The sequence below is a fragment of the Phascolarctos cinereus genome, unplaced genomic scaffold (assembly GCF_003287225.1).
Source record: "Phascolarctos cinereus isolate Bilbo 61053 unplaced genomic scaffold, phaCin_HiC Scaffold_5;HRSCAF=322, whole genome shotgun sequence".
NCBI classification, from domain to species: domain Eukaryota; kingdom Metazoa; phylum Chordata; class Mammalia; order Diprotodontia; family Phascolarctidae; genus Phascolarctos; species Phascolarctos cinereus.
Window position 1 is genome coordinate 216,066,351 of NW_027555958.1, and position 25,108 is coordinate 216,091,458.

Here is a 25,108-nt window from a genome sequence, read left to right on the forward strand (position 1 = left end):
CTCAGTTTCCTAATTTTTCAACCCTCCTATCTGACTTTTCTGTTCCTGCTCCTGGACTACTGAGCACTACTAAAGAAAATAATGAATCCCACTGATTTCATCCACTATAAGCTCATGATGCAAAATTTCTGTTGGTTATTCACTGCTGTTCTATTATCCTTCTATGTGACTCTTATGGGCTCCCTATTATATTTCCCATAGAGATTGCAACAAATCTTTTCCTTTCAATGCCAACCTTGTTCATGAAGTCTCTACTGGGCTCATTAATATGTTGTTGATAGAGCTGCTAACTATATTGAAAGCAATCTAGAATTATACTTAAACAGTGAGGTGGAGGATGAAAGGAGCAGCTGATCACTGTCTCTATATAAGGCTACATAATACATGTATTCAAAGGAAGTATAACATTTGATTTTGGCTTCATTATCTGCCTTAGGATTAAAGCCTTGAGGCAACCAACCTGTGACTAAGATCAGCCTCATTTAGCATCCCATAGTCTGCTGTATTGATAGGTTGATGTATTGGATAGTTTTCCCTCTCTCTTTTTTTTTTCTTTGTTATAAGGGATAGCTTTCTGAGTGGATGAGGGGAACAGATAGAGAAATGAAGGTGATATAAAAATAAAATGTGAATAAAAATTTTAAACTAAACAGACTTAACAGATTTCTCCCCTGGGAAAGCCCCAATTCTCCCCTAGTATGCTTAACTACTAAATGAGCAAGAGAAAAACGTATTGAATCAGCTAAAAGAAGGTGGCTTTTGAAAGTCTGAGACGTCACATAACCATTTCAGGGCATATGTGCCAGACAACACGCTAATTGCATAGAGCTTATGTATGACATAAGCCTAAAATGCTGGGAGTCTTAAAAATAAGAAGTCAGAACACATGAATTTGAGAATTTATTAGCAACAGAAAAATTGCAGCATGAAATGGTACAATCTCATTATAGTCTCTATCTCATCTCTTGATCACTCTACTACAAAGTAGCATTGTGAGAGTCCAAGAGAAAATTTTATCTACTGGCAACCTCCTTTGCTTAAATCATATTTTATGTATTGATCCTTGAGGTGGCTAACATGAACAAACAAAATTAACAAGGTTATACTCCCTTTCTACCAGATTAGAAATTCTAATCCAGTTCATAGATTAGCACTTCTGTCATTCAGAATCGGCTCTGCCACGGTCCAATGTGGTTCTTAAATGTCTTCAGGGATTTGGCCATCACAGGAGCAATTTCTGGAAGGAAAAAAGACAATTACACACAATGCTAACAGTCTCAATCTGGAAAGGATCCTAGAGGCCATTTATTGCTTTTAACTAATATCTCAAATGACTAGGTATACATAATAAAATACCATACTTCTCCCATCAGTTCCTTCAGACAAATAAAAGCAGAAGGGGAATGGAAAGTAAGCTGAATTTGAAATCAGAGGACCTAGGTTTGAATCCGGACTCCATACCTGTGTGCCTTGGGTGTGTTATTTCTCTTCTCTAGGCTTTAATTTCCTCGTCTCTTGGGTTGGGTTGGGTTATCTTCTAAATTTCTTTCCAGCTCTAAATCTATTATGGTAAACCAATTTCCTCATTCTGTGATGCATGATGATTCTATTTTTCCCTTACCCAACTAAAGGCAAATTTGAACATTGTTAATGAAGGCCTGAAATGTTCTGCATGCACTGAAAGACAGTAAGAGTCACACCCCACAGTTCCCAGGTGTGGGGGAAGCCAGGTGTGGCTTAGCTCTCATTGTCACTGTCTCCAAGGGTGTGCCTGTCAAAAAGATATTCTGCCATGCCAGGTTGATTACATGATTCATGTATTCTGACTTCTTATTTTTAAGGCTCTCAGCGTTTTAGGCTCATGTCATACATGTGCTCTGCACATTTAGCATGGTGTTAAAGCACATATGCACTCAAATGGTTGTTTGATTATGTGGTGTCTCAGACTTTCAAAAGTCACCTTTTTTTAGCTGATTCAATACGTTTTTCTCTTGCTTATTTAGTAGTTAAGCGTGCTAGGAGAGAATTGGGGCTTTCCCAGGGGAGAAACCTATTAAGTCTCTTAAGTTTAAAATTTTATTCACATATTTTATTTTTATATCGCCTTCATTTCTCAATCTGTTCCCCTCATCTACTCACAAAGCTACCTCTTATAACAAAGGAAAAAAAGAGGGAGTAAATTAGTTCATTAAACTATCCAATACATCAACGTAATCAGTTGTCTGATGGATTTTAACTGTTCATCCACATCACTCACATCTGGAAGCCTTTACACTAACTTGAACCATTTTTTTTTTAAACTGGACCTATGATTTCAATGACATGCAGATCACAGAGTGAGGAAATTCTAGCAGTACAGATCAGCCCTGTAATTGCTATAGTCTTAAAGAATTATCTGCGGCACTAAGTGTTTAAGTGACTTGTTCAGGGTCAGTATGTGCCAGACATAGGACTTGAATTCAGGTCTTCCTGGTTCTGAAAACAGCTGTCTATCCATTGTGCAATACTCCCTTTAAAGCTGAACCAAAATATCTGAAAAATGTGAGGATGGGGGAGGAAGACCTTAGTTGAGGCAGACTTACTTTTCACCCTTTTTGCATCTTGCTGTGATCCCCCTGAAAAACTGGTATTTGCTGCTGCCACACTACCACTTCCTGAATCATTTCTCTCTTCATTTGCAAGCTTTCTTTTGCTAAAGAGAAAAAAATAGATTAACTCAGTTTCCCTCCTTACAGAGAGACAGGGGGAGGATGTGGTCAGAGCTAAGAATACGTTTATATCATGATATCTCAAGTCAATTAGACAATTAAATATCCAGGAATTAGTGCGCCTTTCCCTCATTACTCCTCCAATCACCACAGTCGGAGTGATTAGAGTAGAAAGTATCTGTACAGGCCTGGAGACCGAAGCTGACAGCAGGTGCTCCAGCACAGCACAGCCTAAAGGTGTGTTCCCCAGAAATTTAGGAATACAGTGACCTCTAGTGGATACCCTAGTCAATAGGCAGAATTCATCATCAAGGACAGTATTACCCAATCACTGGTTTCAAATGGGAAAGATTAGGTCAAACCTCTCCAAGGTCCAGAGATTTAGAGGGGTGTGTGTGTGTGTTGTGTGTGTGTGTGTGTGTGTGTGTGTGTGTGTGATGGGGAGGAAGGTGAGGAAGCAAATGCTATGAAAATGAATAAAACTATTTTTTCTCTTTTTCATTTTATTTTTATTTCTGATAGATTTAGAGCTGGAAGGGAACTCAGAGGCCGTCAAATCCAACCCCCTCATTTTACAAACAAGAAACTGAGGCCCAAGGAGGTTAAGTGACTTACCTAGTAATAGGCAGATGTAAGAGTTGAGCTCACATCCTCTAACACTAGAGTTCACTCTTTCTACTATACCACACTACTTGCTTTCTAAACATATCCCTCCATCTTCCCCTACCAATGAACTAGCTGGCCTGGAGGGACCACATTTTGCAGTATAGTTGAATTTACAGTTCCACCAATAGTGCATTAGTGTGCCTGTCTTCCCAATAGTTTTTTTTATAGCATGAAAGTGATGAATGTTGGAAGAATGTATGTCATCTTTGCTAATCTAATGAATGTAAATTGAAATCTCAAGTTGTTTTAACTTGCATTTCTTTTCTTATTAGTAATTTGGAACTGATCATCATTTCCTCATAAAACCAGCAATATTCAAAACATCAAAGAGAAAAAAAGTCGGCTGAAATAGTGGAAAGAACAGTAAGGACAGAGACATAGATAGTATTCCTGGTTTGGCCATTGAATGACTTTGGGCAATTTATTCACTTTTCCAGACCTCAGTGTTCTCCTCTATAAGCTTGATATTAGATAAAGTTATAGATTGCTTTATAAACTATAAATTACTCTCCATCAGAAAATCCATTAGGCATACTATATGCAGAGAAAGTAGGGTGCTAAGTACTGGAAGAGGAGGTACAAAATTGAGAGGAGACCCCAGTGGTCTCATGGAAAAATAAACTATGTTTACACTCTCCCCTCCCACCCCAGTTAGACTAGTGTACTCCTGACACTCACCTGAGTCTGTTAAAAGGAATTGTAGATGGACTGCAGCTCTCTGGATGACCCCTGAGTTCTCTAGGAGGCTTTGCCACACCCTGAACATAGGCCATTTTGATCTGACACCCTAAATGAGAAGGAACCAGGGGGAGCATAAGTCTTAACATACAATGCAGCTAGCGTAGCTTTAGTGCCCAAGAATTTCTGGGTTTTTTTTTTCCTCCGACATACAGAAATATAAACAGTCATTTTGCTAGCCTAAAAAAGATTTAAAGTCTTTTGTAAATTTAATCACCATATATAAAAGTTTCAATATGCAAAAATAAGAAAGGATTATTCAAGAAATAAGAACTTGATGCACTTACAATAAACAAACAATCATACACACAAACACATCAACGTAAAAATGTAGTAAGATAGGAAGAGACTGCTAAAGAACCAAACCCAGTCCAATATCTGGGCATTGTAAGATTGCCAAACAAATATGACTACTAAAAATGAACAGCAAGTGAAGACCGAAGACCTGACCCAAATTCACTCTTTAAGAAAAGGGAGGGAGGAGCTTTCCAGGAAATTTACTAATGTGGAGAGTTCTGGCTTTACAGTCAGGAGACCTAGGTTCAGATGCTACCTCTGACACTTACTACTACTTGTATGACCTTGTGTAAGCCTCTTAACCTCCCTGGACCTCTGTTTCCTCATCTGTGAAATGAAGGAGTTGGATTCGATGGGCTCTGAGGGCCCTTTCAGCTCATATTTATGGATTCATTTTCTGTTTAATTGTTCCAGAATAATTTTTGTTTATTATTGGCAGTAGGAACCTGTCTGGATTAGACACTAGCTATATGACCTCGGGGAAGTCATTTGACTCCTCTGAATCTCATCTTCTTCATTTTAAAAATGGGAATTGTAGATCTAGAAGAAGGGACCCTCAAGGCCAGTTAGTCTAACCGCCTCGTTTCACAGAAAGGGAATCAGATTGAGAGGTTAAGGGAATTTCCCAAGATCCCACAAGTAAATAGTGGAGCCAAGATTTAAACCTGCATACTCAAGCTCCAGTCCCACACACTGTAGGCCCACCTCACAGTGCTGTTGTGAGATTCAAGGAAGGTAATACAAAGGTGGTAATACCTAGGTGGCAATACAAGGAAGGTAATACATAAACTTTGAATCGTGTATTAATTATTACTGCCATTTTTTTGATATGCAACAATCCTAGGAACAAATAAAAGTCTCATACTGAATCTACTAAGTGCTTTGGAAAAATTTTCTCATGGTACCCATTCCCCAAAAAAAAGGTTTAATTTAAAAATAAACTAAAAATAAGTTTAAATTAAATGATATATTTGTCACTTGTGACTACATGTAACAAGGTAGGGTTTTACAGGGGGTAGAGATGGAGAGTTAGTGATCAGGATAGGGATAAGTGATGCCCAAAAAATGAAAAAGAAGAAAAACATTAAAGAATCATTTAAAAATACACAGAAGTGAGCATGAGAAAGTTCATAAGGGAAATATTGTGACTGCCATATTAGATTTGAAGCACATTTTAAAAACGAGTTGTATAGAATGGAGATTCGTGGTTTCATCTTTTTCAATTCTTTGTATAAGAAAATGTTCACTTGTTTGATATTTGTCATGTTTACATTAATGGAAAGGAAAATTTCAAAAGAAGAAAACAAGTAACACAAAAAATGCTAATTACCTTTGGGCTTTTCAGACTGCGACAAAACGATGCTCTTTGTGAGGGTCTTCAAGTTTTGCTCTCTCTGACCAAAAAGCCTAAAGTACATTTCACGCCATGATTCTTCATCCTGGTGCTGCTCGGTTTTAAATTCTCTCTGGCAATGCCTCTTCCACAAATGATCAGCCAGTTTGATAAAGGTCTTAGAAGAGGTGAAAACCAAAAGGGTTCCATTAATAACTCAACCTTCTCCAGCTTTCTGAGATATCATTTCTTTTTTTTTTAATAATATTTGATTTTTTTTACCAATGACATGTAAAGACAATTTTTAGCATTCTTTTTTTTTTTTAAATTTTGAGTTCCAAATTCTCTCCTTCTTTCCTTCTCCTCCCACCTCCCTGAGATGGCAAGCAATTTGATATAAGTTATACATGTGCAATCACGTAAAGAATATTTCCATATTAGCTGAGACATCATTTCAAAGAATGACCCCACATAATGTACTAGGTAGGGTTTATTGGACTTAGATTCAGGAAGACCTGGATTAAAATCCTGTCTTAGACACTTACTAGCTCTGTGATCCTATGCAAGTCATTTAATCTCTCTAACCCTCACTTTCCTTATGTGTAAAATGAAAGCATTGGACACCATAGCCTCTAAGGACCCTTCCAGCTTTAAATCTATGGTGCTGCAATCCTCAAGTTGCCAGGTTTTTACTTTTGCAGCAACATCCTAAGGTACTAAACCACTTCTGTATAATGGCATCTGTAGTTAAGTGGACCTGGGTTTGAATCCCTGCTTTGCTTCAGAATAATACCTTCTGGCTCCAAAATCCTTACAATCCTGTAATTAACCAAACCATAGCACATTCTAAACTATGGGTCCAGTTATACAAGGTTAGAGGGGATTGATTATAGAAGCCAATATGCATTTAGCTTTAGAAAAAGACCCTAAAGATATTTTTGCTTTATAAATAAGTTGGTTATAAATGTAAGATTTTATTTAGACCTGTTATAATATGATTATAAATCTGTAGGTGCTTATTAATATCCCTAATTTATCCCTACACCTGAGGACAGTGGAAGGAGAGAGCAGACCTAAGCACCAGAGGACTTGGATGTCACTTCTGACATCTACCAGCTGGGTGACTCTGGGAAAATCACTTAACCCCTTAGGGTTCTAGGAAACATTCCATGACTTTCTCAGTTATAGGGAAGGTACCAGCCACCATTGATAAAGGAAGTTCCACATAGGGAGCTTCTTACACCAATGAATTCACAGGTCCAGTTCCTATCCCTGGCAAAGCGTCTTTCAGAGTATGGGCTTAATAAGTGTTGGACATACTGAATTGAGGCATGATAAAAGATTAAACTATTTTCATGCTCCACATAGGAAATAGTCTTGATATTTTTATAGTTACATTTTATGTCAAAAGGCTAAGCTTTATGTCATAATGGATATACAAGAGTATTCCATAGAGGTATCTAGGTGGCACCATGGTCACAGCACTGGACCTGGAATCAAGAAGACCTGAGTTCAAATCCAGCCTTAGATACTTACTAACCGTGGAACCCTGGACACATCACTTAACCTCTGCTTGCCTCAGTTTCCACATCTATAAAATAAGGATAATAATAGCACCTACCTCCCAAAGTTATGAAGATAAAATGAAATAAAATTTGTAAAAGCTTTGCAGACCATAAAGTGCTATGTAAATATAGCTTTTTTATTATTTTTGGATTCTCAATACTAATAACTTCAGTCTGCCTTAAGTTCCTTATCTGTAAAATAGGGGTAGAATCGTACCTACCTCACAGGGTTGATGTGAGAATAAAATGAGATTATACTTATAAAACACTCTGCAAATCTAAAAACGTTCTATGTAAACGCTAGCAGGCATGCTTATTGCTGCTTTTGTTACTTCTTCTTGTGTTCAGTCAGGCCCAGCTCTTCGTGACCCTGTAGACCAGACAGTCCATGGAGTTTTCTTGGCAAAGATACTGGAGTGGTTTGTCATTTCCTTCTCCAGTGGATTGAGTTAAACAGAGGTTAAGTGACTTGCCTAGTGTCTGAGGCTGCATTTGAACTCAGGTCTTCCTGACTCCAGGTCCCGTGCTTTATATCCACCGCACCATCTGGTTCCCCCATTACAGTTACTACTCATCATTTAAGGGGGACAGTTCTAATAAAAATCATTGTAACAGGAATATTTGGCTCTCCAGATAGACTGATCACAGCAAAATAAGGTCAGGTAGAGCCATAGTACCACTCCTCGAGCTTTATTCACACTACTCTGCTATCTCACATTTGTACAGCATTTTTGCAAACTTAACATTTTTTGGGGGGGAGCTAGGCAATTGGGGTTAAGTGACTTGCCCAGGATCACACAGCTAGTAAGTGTCAAGTGTCTGGTCTGAGACCAGATTTGAACTCAGGTCCTCCTGACTCTGGGGCTGGTGCTCTATCCATTGCGCCACTTAGCTGCCCCAACACGTTTTCTTTATAACAGACCTGTGGGTAGCTCAAGCACTATCATCCCTCAGTTTTCCAGATATGTACATAGAGGCTCAGAAGGTAGAACAGAAAGAGTGTTGGATCTGGAGTATGAAGATGTAGATTTGAGTCCAGGGTCAGCAACTTACTCTCTGCACAACCTTGGGGAAACCATTGTACCTGCTGGGCCTCAGTTGCTCATCTATAGTAGTGATCTCCAGAGTGGGAATCATGGCATTCAACCAGTTAGAGTCAGAAGATGGGTCATATTCCATTCTCCTGAGAGAGCCAATAATTCATCTTTGTGATGCAACAAAGAGTACTTGCTCTGGAGTTAGAGGATCTGGACTCAAATCCTTCCTCTCATGCTTATTACCTACATGATCTTGGGTGAGTCACTTAATTTGAGTTTCCTCATCTGTAAAAAGAGGGCACTGAACAACAGTACATATATCTATCTTAGAGCATCTTGGTAACTATAGGCGCATGGGCCTGGAGATAAAAGACTCATCTTCCAGTGTTCAAATCCAACCTCGAACACTTACTAGCTATGTGGCCCTGAGAAAGTCACTTAACTGTCTGCCTCAGTTTCCTCACCTGTAAAATTAGCTGGAAGAGAAAATGGCAAACCACTCCACTGTCTTTGCCAAGAAAACCTTAAATGGAGTCTCAAAGAATCAGACATGACTGAAACAACTGAACAACAATAACAAAAAGAGAGCATTGGACTAGATGACCTCCAAAGTCCATTCCAACTCCATGGAAGCTATGGTTGCTTCCAACTCTAGACTTACGATTTCATTCTTTGTCTTTTTTTTCTTTTCACTTTTTTCCTTTTTTGTGTATCTTTTTATAATTTACTTAATAATAATGATGACTAACATTTACATGTTGCTTTACATTTTGTGTGTGTGTGAATGTATGTGTGTGTGTAAAATGGGAATACCCTGCCCCACAGGGTTGCATCAAATGAGGGAATATATATTAAATATAATAAGGATAAGGAAACTGATGCTGACAAAGCTAAAGTGCTCATGGTCACACCACTAATAAGTGGCTGAGACAGGATTCAAACTCAGGACTTCTTAACTTCAAGTCCAACTCTTTCTTCACTGTAAGTACACTAGTACACATATAATTTATAAACATACACATACACACACATATAATATACTGGGGAAAGCTAAAAAAAATTTACTGATGGGGCTATGTGATCAAAAAAATTGGGAGACATCTTATTGGCACATGAGGAGTTTGAATTAGACATCTCTTCTCAGGGCCCTTCCAACTCTCTATGGTCCTTTGACTCTAACCCAAGTCCTCTGACTCCAAGCCCATCCTTGACTTTACCACACTGCTGCCTAGATGGGGAATGGGTTAGTACCTTGGCCAATGATGGAGCTCAGCAAAATCCAAATTGGATTTTATTCTACTTAAATTGTATGAATTTGGGTGACACAAAAGAATAGAAAGCTACTTAGCTCTGCCCAATTCCCCAGTGAAATATCTCCCAGTGTATCAAGACTTCACTAAGATGGTTTGGGAATGTATAGGAAAACATTTAGAAAAGCCACAGGGATGCTGAAACCCCACTACTTCTTCATTCCAGGAAAACCCAAGCTTTGGTTTTCAGAAGGGAAAATAAGATTGCTGTTGTTTTGTTCCCCTCCACCAACTGGTTCCATCAAAACAGTCATTAGAAAGTCAAGCCATGCATTGCAGGCGGTGTTTACCGGATTATAATCCTCTACTCTTCACAATTGTTTGCGGGTACAAGCATTCCAACACTGGTTCGAGGATGTCAAAGGGGATGCCACCAACTTCATGGAGCACTGTCAAACAACACAGAAAACTTCAGATTCTCTGGATATTCTTCACTACCAACCACTGTTCTACTTAATTCAGATAAGCTTTCTCTGAAGGGTACGTATGAAACAGACTGTACTCTACAGACAAAGGACTTTGTGGACTGACTGACGGATGGGCAGCTACATAATAAGAAACAGGAAAAAATACTTACCATCAATATTGTTTTGCAGTACATGGATACACTGTTTGTATAAAGAAAGCATCTGTGGAAGAGAAGCCATTTTAGATCCTGAAATAACGTGCATTTTCAAATTCAGTCTTTAGCCAGTGAATTGGCCAGCATCACTACCTGGGTAGTGCTAATCTTCTGCTGCTGGCATTAAACACAGTTATGTCCTCCCTTTGATATTGTCCCTGCTGTGGCTTCTAGGTGGCACAGTGGAAGGAGTAAAGTCAAGAAGACCTGAGTCCAAACAGCTGTGTGACCCTGGGCAAGTTACTTAACCTTTGTTTGCCTCAGTTTCTTCAACTGTAAAGTGAGGATAACTGCACCTACCTTGAAGAGTCATTGTGAGGGTAAAAATGAGAAAATATTTGTAAAGCGCTTGGCACACTGTAGGTTCTATATAAATATTAATTCTCTTCCTTCCCCACTCCCCTCATTCCTTGCCCCAAGCCATGGCTGGGTCCTTTATGGTCCCTTCAACATGGTTATAACCTAATCTAATCCAGGTTTAATCCAGCTGTATAGATAAAATTCTGACCACCCCCACCACCAACATCATGCCCCAATAATCCTGTGGCAGTGGCCAGTAAGCCTCTCTCCACCTCAGTGCACACATACACACACTTTTCATTTTGAATGAATAACACAGGATGAGTAGGTATGGATGGGTTGTGATTACATCATCTTTCCTTCTAAACTCACTCCACTTCCCAACTTCCCTATTTCCTCCCATCATCCTTGATATGAAAATCACAATCTATTATCCTATGACTTTCAAAGGGACATCTCTCTTAAGATGTCTTACTAACACCTCAAATAATAATAGCTAGTATTTGTGTAGTGCTTTAAGGTTTGCAAAGCACTTGATAAATATTATCCAATTTTATCTTCACAACAACCCCTGAGAAGCAAGTGCTATTACTATCATAATTTTACGGATAAGAAATCGAAAGCAGAGATTAAATTATTTCTGCAGTGTCACACAGCTAGTTACTATCTGAAGATAGATTTCAACTCAGGACTTCCTGACTCCTGTCTCCTTGTAACACCTAGCCACGAAATGTAACATGTCCCACACTGAGTTCACTTTCTCATCTCTCTTCACAATTTCTTTATCTGATATTAATAGCACTAGGATCCCAATTACCTAGGATTAAAAATCTCAGGGACATTTTTGGATGTGGGCAGGGTCAGGGTGGGGCAGTGAAAGAAAAAGAAGGCTCAGTCATCAACATTTGTTGACTGTTCTTCTCTTAATAATAACAGCTAACATTTACATGAGGGCAGCTAGGTTGTGCAGTGGATAGAGAACTGGACCTGGAGTCAGGCAGACCTGAATTCAAATCTTGCCTCAGGCACTTACTAGCTATGTGACCTTGGGCAAGTCACTCAACTCTGTTTGCCTCAGTTCCTCATCTGCAAAATGAACTGGAGAAGGAAATGGCAAACCACTCCACTATCTTTGCCAAGAAAATCCCAAATGGGATCTATGAACTATGGATCACATGTCTAGAATTGGAAGAGACTTGGGCTATCTACTCCAGCCCCCTGATTTTATGAGCGAAAATTTCCAGCAAGCAGTTGACAATAAGGCATTGGGGCTCAGGGCATAGATATTGGGCATAGAGGTGTTGAACAGTAGTCATCTGCATAATGGAGATAATCGAACAGGAAGGGTTGTCTAAGGAAAGAGAAAGTATGAAGAGTCAGACATGACTGAAAAATGACTGAACAACAACATTTACATAATAATATAAGGTTTGCAAAGAATTATCTACATATTACTTCATTTGATTCTCACAACAATCCTGTGAGAAAGCTACTCATTTTACAGATGAGGAAACTGAGGCTAAGAGGTTAAGCAATTTGCCCAGGATCACACAACTAGGAAGCAACTGAGAAAGGATTCAAAGTCAGGTCTTCCTGACTCCAAGTCCAGAACTCCATTTACTGTCACCTCTGTAATATCTCTTATATCCAGCCCTCCTCCTCTATTCACACTAACACAATCCTAGTTCAAGTCCTCATCGACTCTCACTTAGGTTACTAAAGCCGATCTCCTTGCCTCCAGTTTCTCCCCTTTGTAATGGATACTTCACACAGCTGCCAATGTCTTCCTAAAAAAAAAAGCATCCAATTCCATTAATCCTCTGCTCTAAAACAAACCTTCATTGTTTTCCTATAAAATAAAATAAAATACAAACTCCTTAACTTCACATGAAATACTTCTACAATTTGACCCCAACTTACCGATGAAGCCTTAATTCATTCTTTTTTCCTTTCTGGTACTTTGTGTTCTGGCCAAAGTGGATGACTGATTGTTTTCTGATCTCCTACTGCCATCCCACCTTTATGAAGTCACATAGGTGATTCCTGCCTGTCTGTGGAAATTCTTATCTTCCTTCAAAGCCCAACTCAGTGCTACTTCTCCCATGAAGTCTTGCCTGATTTCCTGTCCCATTCCCCCTTCACATACCTAGCTGAAAACGATTCTTTCCCTCCTCAGGTACTATATCACTTTGCCTGAACCTCTGACTTACCATTTTTTAATTCTATTCTGTATCCTCTCTCCATTCCACAACATAGCTGTAGATGACTTTTAACAATTTATGTCTACATTGGCTAATTAATGTTAGACATGGTATAGTAAGTGCCTCTGATAAGTTAACCCAAAAGTGGTCATTGTTTCTGGTTTGCCCATTTTAAATGAGGTTTCAGATTTTTTTAAGTTCTGGAAAACAATATGTTTGAGAACTGTGGATCACATGTAAAGAATTGGAAGAGACTTGGGCCATGTACTCCAGCCCCCTGATTTTATGGATGAAAATTTCCAGCAAGCAGTTGAGAATAAGGCATTGGAGCTCAGGACAGAGACATTGGGCATAGAGATATTAAACAGTAATCATCTGCATAGAGGAGATAATTGAACAGGAAGGGTTGTCTAAGGAAAGAGAAAGTACATCCTGAGAAAAGAGTGCCAAGATCAGGGGTTTGAAGGACAGCCACAGAGGGTAAAATGGAGAAAGAGGAACTATGATATAGTTGTGAAGAACCAGGAAGAAATAATGCCAGGAAAAAAATAGAACATCCAAAAAGGAGCAGTAGAATAGCAAAAGTATAGAACACACAGTTCTTACACTATTGACAAAACATTTAACAGTTGTTCTCTAAATGTAAAAATCTTTATTAAACCAGTGAATTGAAAATCCACAGTGGGGCAGCTAGGTGGCGCAGTGGATAGAGCACTAGCCCTAGAGTCAAGAGCACCTGAGTCCAAATTCGGTCTCAGACGCACAACACTTACCAGCTGTGCGACCCTGGGCAAGTCACTTAACCCCATTGCCTAGCCAAAAAAAAAAAAAGAATGAAAATCACTGGAGGAAATTATCCATATTCACATGGAATCAAATGGATCTATGAATACATTGTGGTTGTCCCCTCCAGCCATAATCCATCTGTGCTTGCTTATCGTAAGATGACAATTACCTATGCCTTGCCACTGGACTCTGATGACTTGAGGAGAAACTGAAGCTTATGACTTTGCACAGCTCTGCCTCACTTAAATCCAATTCACTTGCAAGTCAAGACATCACTTTCATGATGTCATTGGTCATCTTTGAGAATGAAGGATAAACGACAACAACAACAGCCAGCATGTACACAGCACTTTAAGATTTTGCAAAGTAATTTACAGATTTATGATTTTATCCTCATGACTCTAGGAGAGAGGTGCTATTATTTTCCCCATTTAATGGACGAGGAAACTGAGGCAAACAGAAGTTAAGTGACCTGCCCAGGGTCACACAGCTAGTGTCTGAGACCAGATTTGTCTGCCCGACTCCAAGACCAGTGCTTTACCCACTGAACCACCTAACTGCCCTATGCAACTCTTGTCTAGGTCTTCCAATAAATCCTCCAAAGAGGGCCTGTGTAATATTCTAGGAGCCTTCCTTGCTCTACCTTATGAGCAGAGGATAGTAGAAAAATACAGGTTTTCCATTGCTTATTCTTTCTTCTTACCATGTGATTAACTCATCTTTTTGGATCACATTTCTTTGACATCTTTTCTTTGGGTTTTCTTCTATTACGTGTTGGAGCCTACTCACATTCACCGGGCATCTCTTCAATGTGCTGAGTGATTTTCATTTCCCGTTCTTTGGGGATTGCAACATTCTATATCACCAAACAATATAATACCAGTAGAATGCTGATACCAAAAAAATGGGCCTCCAAAAACAACTCAGCCCACTCTCTGCCTCCTGTTGAGACCCAACTCAGTGTCTACTTGCAATGTCAGTCCAATATATATGGAGTGATAGAGGAGCTCTGTAGGTTGTCCACCTAATCCCAATGCCATAATATAGACAAGAATTGCCCTTCATCCTCTTGATTTTTCCTGAGTAGATAGGGCAACTCTTGAGCCATATTGGATCTATCCAAGGCGCTTAACACCACCAACATAATGTCACCTGCATATAGGAGGACGTAGCCCAGTAATGTCAAATTCAAAAAGAAACAGAGCCACTAAACCCATCAGGACCCTGGAAGGTTGTATATTGACTTAGAAAGCTTCATATTAACATTATCTCTTTTCTACTGTGTTTTTATTTATTTTGTTAAATATTTTCTAGTTAAATATCTTCAGAGTTTGACAACTCGGAAGTAAATTAACTCAATCTCTATTAGGACCCTTTCCACCTTGGATTCTGTGCTGAATATCCTCCATGACTACTGAAAAGAGCTTTGGCAAGCATACACCTCCCTATTTTATACCTGATAAAATGCCTGATATTAACAATCAAAGGTTTATAGAGTAATGTTCCCTAGTCTATCTTTCAATGCAAGGAATCTTGCGTAATTTTGGTGGCCGTATGAAAGACATCTTGCTGGAAGAAAGCCTTTAAGGTAGTATTTTGCTCTACTGAATAAAAAATGTTCCCTTCCCCATGATTAACAAAAAGCACAATAGTTTCTTATATTCGTTATATCTTTCAGTCAATTGCATAGTGGTAAAGATGTGGCCCGCTGTAGAATTCTTACTTCTTCCCTACTAACACATATCAAAGATATGGATCAGTTCATCTTTACGTTAGTCTTATAAAAAGTTTATGTAGGTAGGAAAGTAGTAGTAAATCAGTAGTGGATGTTCTCCTAGTCACCTTTTGCATGAATATGATCTGAGAATTTTTCCTCACATTTTGGTGTTTTCCCTTCCTTTAGACACCATGTGAAACAATCCCTTAACTTCCTAATAAATGTTGCCACCAGCTTAGATCTCCTCTGTAGACACTTGGTCCAAATAAGGGGTGTCAAACACAGATAGAAATGGTGATAACTAAATCATACATAAGGATCTTTTTAGGCTACATAAGGACTTAGAAAACCACATAAAAACATTATCTATGTTTTACTGTATTTTTATTTATTTTGTTAAATATTTCCCAATTAGATTTTAATCTGGTTCAGCTGCACCCTGAGAGTGTTGTGCACTGTATGTTTGACGCCTCTGGTCTAAACTACCTGATTTTTTTCTCTTTGTTTGGGTCATTTCTATCTCTTCTATGAGTTCAAGTAAGACTATAATGTTAGAATCCAGGTATGGGTGGCTCCAATTTTCTTAATGGTAAAAATAATATTATAAAAATCTTTGCAGATGTTTTCTGTATTTCTTCTGCTTGTTTTTCCTCACTTCCAACATCATTTTTTTTCTTTGCTAGGCAATGCGGTTAAGTGACTTGCCCAGGTTGCACAGCTGGTAAGTGTCAAGTGTCTGAGTCTGGATTTGAACTCAGGTCTTTCTGACTTCAAGGCCAGAGCTGTATCCACTGCGCCACCTAGCTGCCCCCAACATCATCTTTAAACACCCCTGAAATGACTTTGATTAGTGGAGTTGCTCATGAAGCTCTCTTTAACTTTTTTTCATCTACTGCTTCTCTCTTTTATGAGAGCACTTTTCATAATCTTCCATCACCTTTTTCTATAAGATATTACACTAGTGTATGTTCTAAACTGGTATTGTCCTTGGCTGCTCTCTCTCCACTTAACAAATAAGTCAACTGCTTGGTAACTAACGGACTGCTTGGTTTTCCTTGTTATGGCAATTCATTTATACTGGTTATAACTTCTGTATGAAATCATTATAAATGGCTTTGTATTAATTTTGATATTTGCTCTAATGAGCCTATGGCATAGTACAGAAAGTGATGAATTGGAAGTAGGTCTATATCTTCTCTAACCACAGGTCTTTTTCGGTCATCAACACCTTACTTGTAGGTGAGGAGAGAGATGTCTTACTCTGTATACCCTATCTTTCTCATTTTTATTCTTCTTTGTAGCATTGTATTAATTTTGATCTTTGATCTAGTAAGTCTGACTATATACACAAAAAGCCAATTCAGGAACAACTCTTTTAACAGTAATCAGTCCTTTCCTCCCTGATAAAATATAACCAACTTATTTTGTGTATTGTTTGGTGTTTCATCATGGCGTTTTACCTCCAACACCTATCAATTCTTGTCTCAAAAAAGTCATATACATACATACATACATACATACGTGTGTGTGTTCGCATGCCATATATACACACATTTATATACTCATATGTATGCAAGCATACATACACATATTTTATATATATATACATACACATATATATAGCTTCTGAAAAGCCTAAATTTCTGGCTTATCCATATTTTCCTACTATCCTTGTCTATTTTCTCTTTCTCTTAAGTTACTGAGTATCAAAATATACATTGATTTAATTTGGAGGGTCTTCTCAAGTACTTCAAAGAATCTCTATCTTTTCAACCTCTGAAATAGATGTTGGTGTATAGGTGGCAAAAGTGTTTTTAATGGTAGTCCTTTTTGCAAATACTCATCATAAGCCCTGTAGTAAAGGACTGCCAAATATTCCATGAAATGGTGCTTCCTGTTGCTTTTGGACAAATGACAAAGCAAACTCCACCAACTCTTTTTATTTGCCTCAGGAAAGCCTGTGAAACGTCTTCATTTAGCTCCAACTTCCTTCCGTCTTTTAGTTTTGTTTTAGTAAGAATGTCAGTATTAGCATGATTTACTTCCTCTTGTGGTAGGCCTATATGATGGTCACGGATCTTACATCTAGATCACCAGCTAAGTTAAATTTAGAGATTGTCTAAAGGTTCTTAGCATCCTCTGCACCTCTGTGTCAGTCTACCGCCATCACAGCAGATACAGAAGCAGGACACACAAAACTGAGAGCCCCTTTGTATGTCTCTTTGTTCCAGAGGTTGCCATGGCTGATGAATGCATTGTTATGTAGCTAGTCAACTGATAATAGTCTTCAGTTACAGAAGCTTGTCCTCGGAAAACATGCTGAGACTATATTTGAAATATTTTGGTATAGTAGAACCTGTCAGAGCTTGCACTCCAAGGATATAGGTTCCAAGAATCCAGGTCCATGCCACCATGAAGCATCACAGTAGCACTGTCTTTTGGTTTAATTTATAGCAAATGCCCACAAGCGAAGAATATGTAGCTAAATTGAAGGATACGTCATGATTTCTCCTCAAAGAAGTGATTAAAGGGAGTTTCATTGCAATCAAAAGGAAAAGGAACAGTGAGACACCCTGCACCCCATGGCTACTTCCAGACTCTCTCTCTACCACCGTCACTCAGTAACTTCTTTTCTCTTGAAGTTTATTCAACCCACATTTATTATCACCCAATCAAGAACTAGCTATTTTTTACCAACCCTCAGGACACTCTCCTTCCTCCTGCCATGAGTTGAGAGCCTAGTTCACAGTATTTCTTCCCTCCCCAAACCCCTGTCCTCATATTGGGAGGCTTCAACATACAGATTGAAAGTCCCCTAAAATTTAATTTTAATCTTAATTTCACAGTTCTTCGATTCACCATTTCTCATTACCTATTATTCCTCTGCCACACACAGAGATGATCACACCCTTGACCTTGGGCCACTTACAAGTTTTCTACTTCTGTGTTCGTGTACTTTGAGCACACTGATCATAACATTCCATCATCACAACTTTCCCTCTGCCTTATGGCACCTAGCCTTGTTCTTTGTTCTAATCATGATTTCTCCACCTCTTAGTTCGTTCCAAGGCCATCACCTCTGAATTGGTTACACTCTCCTCCATTCTCCATTTTTACTCATTGATGAACCAGTTCAACTCTACACTATCCTCTCAATTCAAATCCTTTGCTATCTTGTCTTATCACTGCTCATCCCTTGCCAAGACCCAATTTTACTTTTCACCCTCCATCTACTGCCTTTGCTCCTATTATTATAGTACTGAATAGAGCAAGAGAAAAACATGAAATTGTGCTGACTGAATCCACTACAAATTTGAGTTTCGTAATCTCAATGGGGTCATCACTGTAACAAGACAGTCCTTTTACAGTTCCCCAAAACATTTATTATCCCAATCACCACAATGACCTCACAAACCTTTTCATTCTTTAGACCTCTCAAGGCACCCCTTCCCCTCCCAACTGAATGCCTTACCTCATACTTCACTAAAAAAAAAAAAATTAAAGACATTCACAGAGAGCTCTTTCTTCCCTACTCCTCCTTATTTCACATCACTGAAATGCTTTCCCCCGCTGTCATCTCCTTTGCCTGTCTCTCATAAAGAGGTGGCTTTATTCCTTGCCAAGGCTAATCCCTCTATATGCACAAGTGATCACATCCTATTCCATCTTCTCCAACAGATTACCCATTTTTCATCCCTGATCTCTGTGTAATCCTCAGTCTCTTCTTGTCTCCGGGCTGCTTCTTCGTTGCCTACAAACACACCCACATCTCCCCATCCTTTAAAAAAACCAAACCTTCTCTCTTTAATCTATTCGTACCTGCTAGCTATCATCACATTCCCTTTCATGGCTAAACTTCTTGGGGAAGCCATTTACAGTCAGTGCCTCCACTTCCAATACTCTTATTCTCTTAGAAACTCTCTGCAGTCTGGCTTCTGAACGCATCACTCAACTGATACTGTTCTCTTCAGACTTACCGGTGATCTCTTTGTTGCCAGATCTAGTGTCCTTTTCTCAGTCCTCATCTTTCTTGACTTATCTGTGGCTTTTGACAGTATCACTCTCCTCCACTTCATATCCTTTTCTCTTTAAGTTTTTATGACATTAATCTCTCCTGGTTCCTCTCTTACCTGTCTAACTACTATTACCCAGGCTTCTTTGTTGGATCTTCATCCAGGCCATGTTCACTGACCACTGGTGTCCCACCAAGATCCTATCCCAGACCTTCTTCTCCTCCCTCCATACTATTTCACTTGGTCATCTCATCAGCTCCCATAGCTTCAGTTATCATCTCTATACAAACGATTCCCATATGTATTTATCTAGCCCTACCCTCTTTTCTAACCTCTAAACTTAAATCTCCAACTGGACACCCTTTGTACATCTTAAACTCAGCATAGCTTCCTTATTACTGTTGTTCAATTGTTTCAGTCATTTCTGACTCTTCATGACCTCATTTTGGGTTTTCTTGGCAAAGGTCCTAGAATGGCTTGCCATTTCCTTCTCCAGCTCATTTTATAGATGAGAAAACTGAGGCAAAAAGGGTTAAGTGACTTGCCCAGGGTCACACAGCTAGTAAGTGTCTAAGGCTCAGCACTCTTATCTACTGCACTACCTAGCTTTCCAGTTACTCAAGTTCACAATCATTTCTACTCCTCCATTCCCTCTCTCTCACACACATACCCTATATCTAATCCATTGCCAAGTCCAGTCAATTCTATCTTCCAACTTCTCTCTCTTGTCCTGTTCTCTCCTCTGACACTGCCACCACCTGTATAGGCCCTTATCACCTCACACATGGAATACTGCAATAGCTTTCTAGCTGGTCTCCCTACATCAAATCTCTCCCAACTCCAGTTCATCAAAGGATAGTCTCAGCTGCCAAAGTTATCTTCTGAAAGTGTAGGTCTGATCATGTCATCTCCCTGCTCAAGGGACTCAATAAGGACAGATTGCTTACCTTTAACATGAGGAAATGTAAAATAGATGTCTAAAAGTCTTATTAGTAATCAGGTAGTTTGTAAGAAAGATTGGAGTAGGCCTGAATAAGATATGATTTTAAAAAGTAAAACTGTTTGGGAACAGGTAAAAAGAGTAATTATTTTATATGAATGAGGTCTGAGAGGAAGAACTGACAGTGGAATTAGATGGTGGTGAAGACTGGTAGTTCTAGAGCCCTACTTTCATACGGAATGGGTTTAAGAGGGTAGAAGACTATAAAAGTCTTCTAAATTCAGAGAGAAATAAAAGGCCAATGGGATAGGGTCAGGGAGGAGAATACGAGAGGGATTTCTAGAGGGGAAGGTGAGGGATTAGGATAAGGGGGATTTAGATTAACCAGAATGGAGGATAAGGGAGGGATTGCTGCAGGCCCTGTAGGTTAAGTAATAAGAGGGAAAGGTAGTGGATAGAAGTAAAATAGAAGAGTCAGGAGGGATAAGAAATGACATACACACAAACATAGAATAAAGATCCGGAGTAGACTTCGTCAGGGGGAAAAAAAGCAGGGATAGTAATGATCTCAAAGTTAAAGCTAAAATAGATTTAATCATAAGAGAAAAATAGGGAAACTATACTATATGTCAGTCATATTAATCAATATTGTTTTAGACTATTTAAAATAACTAGATAGTGTAAGGATGGAATATTGATGTGGTATAGGAAATGATGAGAAATTAAGTGGACTTAAAAAAAATATGGAAAGACAGACTTATAAAAGAAGAGATTATCTACCCTCAGAGAAACAGAGGATAAGTAAGTATAGTATGGGTCTTTCATAGATGCATACGAGTGCATATGTCTATATGTGAGTATGATTATAGATATCTAAGTATATGTATGCATATGTAAGGTATATATGTATGTATATATGCATACATATTTGTGTGTACATATGTATCTTTGTATGTGTATATATGGATATGTATACATGTATATGCATGTGTATATGTATATGTAAATAAATATATCTGAACTCAATTGTACCTTCTTGGCAGGAGGAGGGGGAGGAAAGAGTGAAAAAGAACAAAGCAAAAAGTGGACAGCAGAGAACAAGAAAACTTACTAGGAAGCAAAGAAAAGATGGACAGCTCGGAACAGAATGTATTCTATTGGAATGGAAATTTATTGCTGTATATTTTGAATCCTTTCTTAAGTTCTGCTGTGCATATGTCAATGCTTTTGTTTTTTTCTTACTTTGTATTTAAGTTTTTATTTTTTTCTTTTCTTATTTTGTATTTAAGTTTAAAATAAATTAATTTTTAAAAAAAGATTACCTCCAATTTATCCTGTTTGGGGCTATGTGTGTGTGTGTGTGTATGCATATACACCCCAAAGAACTGTAGACAGAAACTAAGTAAAGGGATTGTTTTTGCCTTTCTTTGTATTTCCAGTATTTAGTAGTGTCTCACACATAACAAGTGCCTAATAAATGGTTATTGACTTGACAGTCATGAACCCAGCCAATGCTCAGGGGGAACATTAGCAAGGAAACCATCATGAGAATAGTTGTAAACTATGCACCAAAATCTGTTGCAGAGGATAAAGTGGAGAAATTCTGGGAAGAACTTGACAACATCCTCTTTACAAATATATATGTATGTATATGTATGTGTGTATATATATAAAATGTATATGCATATGCATGTGCATATGATTAATGAGAACTTGGGAGGAAGAACATAAGAGACATCAGTCTAAGACATGTAATACCAGAAAAGGCAATGGGTTAGTCTTGTACCAAGAACTAATAAGTAGGAGGTGGAGCCATGATGGCACAGTAGAAGAAGCACTGATGAGATCCCCTCTCCCCCAACACGCACACACTGCCTCCAAACAGATCTAGAAAATGCACTAGACTGAGTACTGATCAGAAAATTAAAGAAAAAAAGACACTTATTCTTTCCAGCCCATGTCAACATAGGCAGAAAGATAGTGAGGTCTGCAGACACTGGGGTTGGGGTGTCAGAGAATATATTCAGGAATGAGTATGGAAAGACTACATACCTAGGCAAGAAGAGATTCTAAATATAGCAAAGAGGGACCCAGTCTCGTGCAGAGCACAGAACAGACGCCAACTGGCAGCTCTGTCGTGCCTTACACAATCTTAAGACACAGATCCAGAGCTGAATGAAGAGGGGATCTGTGCTTAGGGGTGCCTATCCAGGGGGGGAACGGTCACAGGCCCTAGGCTGTGTTCTGAGCAAGGAGCAAATTCAGAAGCAAACAGAAGCTATGCAGTTCTAACCCCAGGAGTAGATCAGGGTCTCAGTTCCAATCTCTAGGCCAGCTATAAACTTATGATAGAATAACCAAGCAGGAATACCAGACTAAAGGGGAATCTGCAGTTCTGTCACTCTGAACTGAAGAGCTCTCCAGATGTCTGATAGTGGCTAAATCTAATAGCTGTCTACTGAAACACAACTAGGGCAAGTCCACAAGCATGGTCCTCAGATCCAAACCCAGGTCAGGAGTTTGCAGAGCTCAGACCAGCAGGGCATAACTTACTTTGCCCTGAATCATGTTACTTTAGGAGCACTGAAAGCTTGAAGGTCTCCTGGTCCTGACATCCTACAACACAACACTCAATGCGCAAAGAAAGAAGTGGCATGACCAACCCAGAAGTTCCTACAGAAGTACACAGAGCCCAGCCTGAACATAAAGTCCAAAGTCAGGAAGAAGGCTGGAAGAATAAGCAAACATAAAAAGAATCCCACCATGAAACTCTATTATGGCAACAAGGATGCTCAAGACACAAACCTAGAAGAAGAGAATAAATCTAAAACATCTACAAGCAAAGCATAAAAGAAAATCATAGCTTGGCACAAATCCAACAAGAATTCCTAGAAGAGATGAAAAGTTTTAAGAAGGAGTTAAAATGTTTTTATAAATGAAATGAGAACACTAAAGGAAAAAAAATAGAAAAGAATACACCGGCGAGGTGAGAGAAATTATCTCATAATTGGAGTACACAAGTAGAAATCTGTACAAATAGGAAGGTGTAGGGGGAGTTGGTGACACTTGAACCTCACTCATTTGAACTGGTCAAAGAAGGAAATATATAAGACACACACACACACACACACACATATACACACAGAGATAGGTACAGTAATACATTTCACTAACAGAAATAGAAAACAGAGAGAAAAGAGAGTCAATAGGAGGAAAGCAGATTGAAGAAGGACGTAATCCTAAACAAAATAAACTCTAAGGATTCACAGAAATACTTATAGCAGCTCTTTTGTGGCAATGAAGAATCAGAAACTGAGGGTATGCCAACCAATTTGGGAATGGCTAAATGAATTATGGTATATAAACATGATGAAATACAATTGTGCTATAACACATGATGGAGGAGATAGTTACAAAGAAACTTATGAAAACTTGTAGAAACTGATTCAGAATCAGGTAAGTAGAACCAGAACAATTCATATAGTAACAACAATGCTGTAAAGACAAACACCTTTAAAAGACTTAGGAACTCTGATCAGTGTAATGAGCAATCATGATTCCAGAAGACTCATGATAAAACATGCTATCTACCTTTTGACAGAGAGGTGATGGACTCAGATTGCAAATTGATTTTTTTTTTGAGGTGGCCAATGTAGGAGTATTTTGTTTGATGATACATGTCTCTAACAGGGTTTTATTTTTCTTTCTTAATTGGGAAGGACAGTGTGGGAGGGTAAAGAGTCAGATTTATAGTGAAAATAATTAATTTTAAAAAAAGAATTAACAAGTAAATAATCTGAGGGTTGTAATTGCATCTAAGAAATTTTGAAAGATCCTCAGAAAGTCTTTTGGGTTGTTGGATCAATCATTTATGATGGTTTATGAAAGGACACGGATTAAAAAGTTATATGAGATGAATGAGTTGATATCTGTATTAGTTGAGTGGAGTATCCATATCCAGGGGATCACAGATTTATTGATAGATCAAATCATGCCTTTGAATATTCATCTAACAGTGAAGAATAAATGTTTCCTTTTTCCACATTTATTTGCGTAATGAACATGTTATTACCAGCCTAAAAGCTCTTTTAGCCATGATGAGTATAAATGTAGTCAGTTATACTTACAAAACTAGCACTGACACAAATTGTAGCTTTTTATTATAAGAAATAACTCCTTTTAGCTGGGATAGAAGGACTAGCTTGAGCTATTTACTACCCTTCAATGGGCAGTAGCCATTAGCAATTTAGATTCATTCAGTGCCTAATGACCCTTCTCCATCTCATCTTCCCCCTTCCACAACCACAATGGTGAAGGCATCTGGCTTTGAGGTATCTAAATAAGTGTGCAGATAAGCTCAGAAATCAGTAGAATAGGACTATCAAATTCTCAGTCCCCTTGGAGAGGTAGCTGTACAAATCAAGGGTAAGAACAAAATCGATGATGGTGGAAGGATAGGAGATTGCCGACTAGATAACATGAAGTAATTCCACCACTGTAGGATACAGGTAGAAAAAGAAATGGTTGTCTGGTTGCAGCATTACTCTTTAGCAGTGATGTTGCTTAACATAGCATCTGGCACAGAGTAGGCTCTTAATAAATGTTTACTAACTCAATGTTGAAATTTACAGAAACAGAAAAGGGGATATTTAACTAGATTTTTTCCTTTTTTGAATTGCATAATTTAACTTTCATTTTTATCTTTCTGTCCTTAGCACCTAGCAAAACGCTTGGCACACAGCAGGTGCCTACTAAGTGCTTATTGACCGATGTAAGTTTTTGAAAACAATAAGAGAGAGCAGGGAGTCCTACTTTGGATCTAATCAAGATTTGTGAGAAGATGACTAAATTGATTTAGACATTGGGGAATTCCCT

At 38.6% G+C, this 25,108-nt stretch overlaps 1 pseudogene across 1 annotated transcript in view; it reads right to left on the reverse strand.

Annotated features, from left to right (window-relative positions):
* Positions 1-824: 824 nt before the first annotated feature.
* The window catches only part of LOC110213536 (elongin-A-like), a 37,091-nt pseudogene continuing 12,807 nt past the window's right edge, over positions 825-25,108 (reverse strand). Inside the window, exons 6-13 of the transcript XR_013487129.1 lie at positions 14,349-14,419; positions 12,312-12,339; positions 10,232-10,283; positions 9,945-10,043; positions 5,740-5,920; positions 4,053-4,161; positions 2,583-2,692; positions 825-1,237 (exon numbers count right to left, since the gene is read on the reverse strand). The product of XR_013487129.1 is annotated as an elongin-A-like (transcript). The remainder of the gene's footprint in view (positions 1,238-2,582; positions 2,693-4,052; positions 4,162-5,739; positions 5,921-9,944; positions 10,044-10,231; positions 10,284-12,311; positions 12,340-14,348; positions 14,420-25,108) is intronic.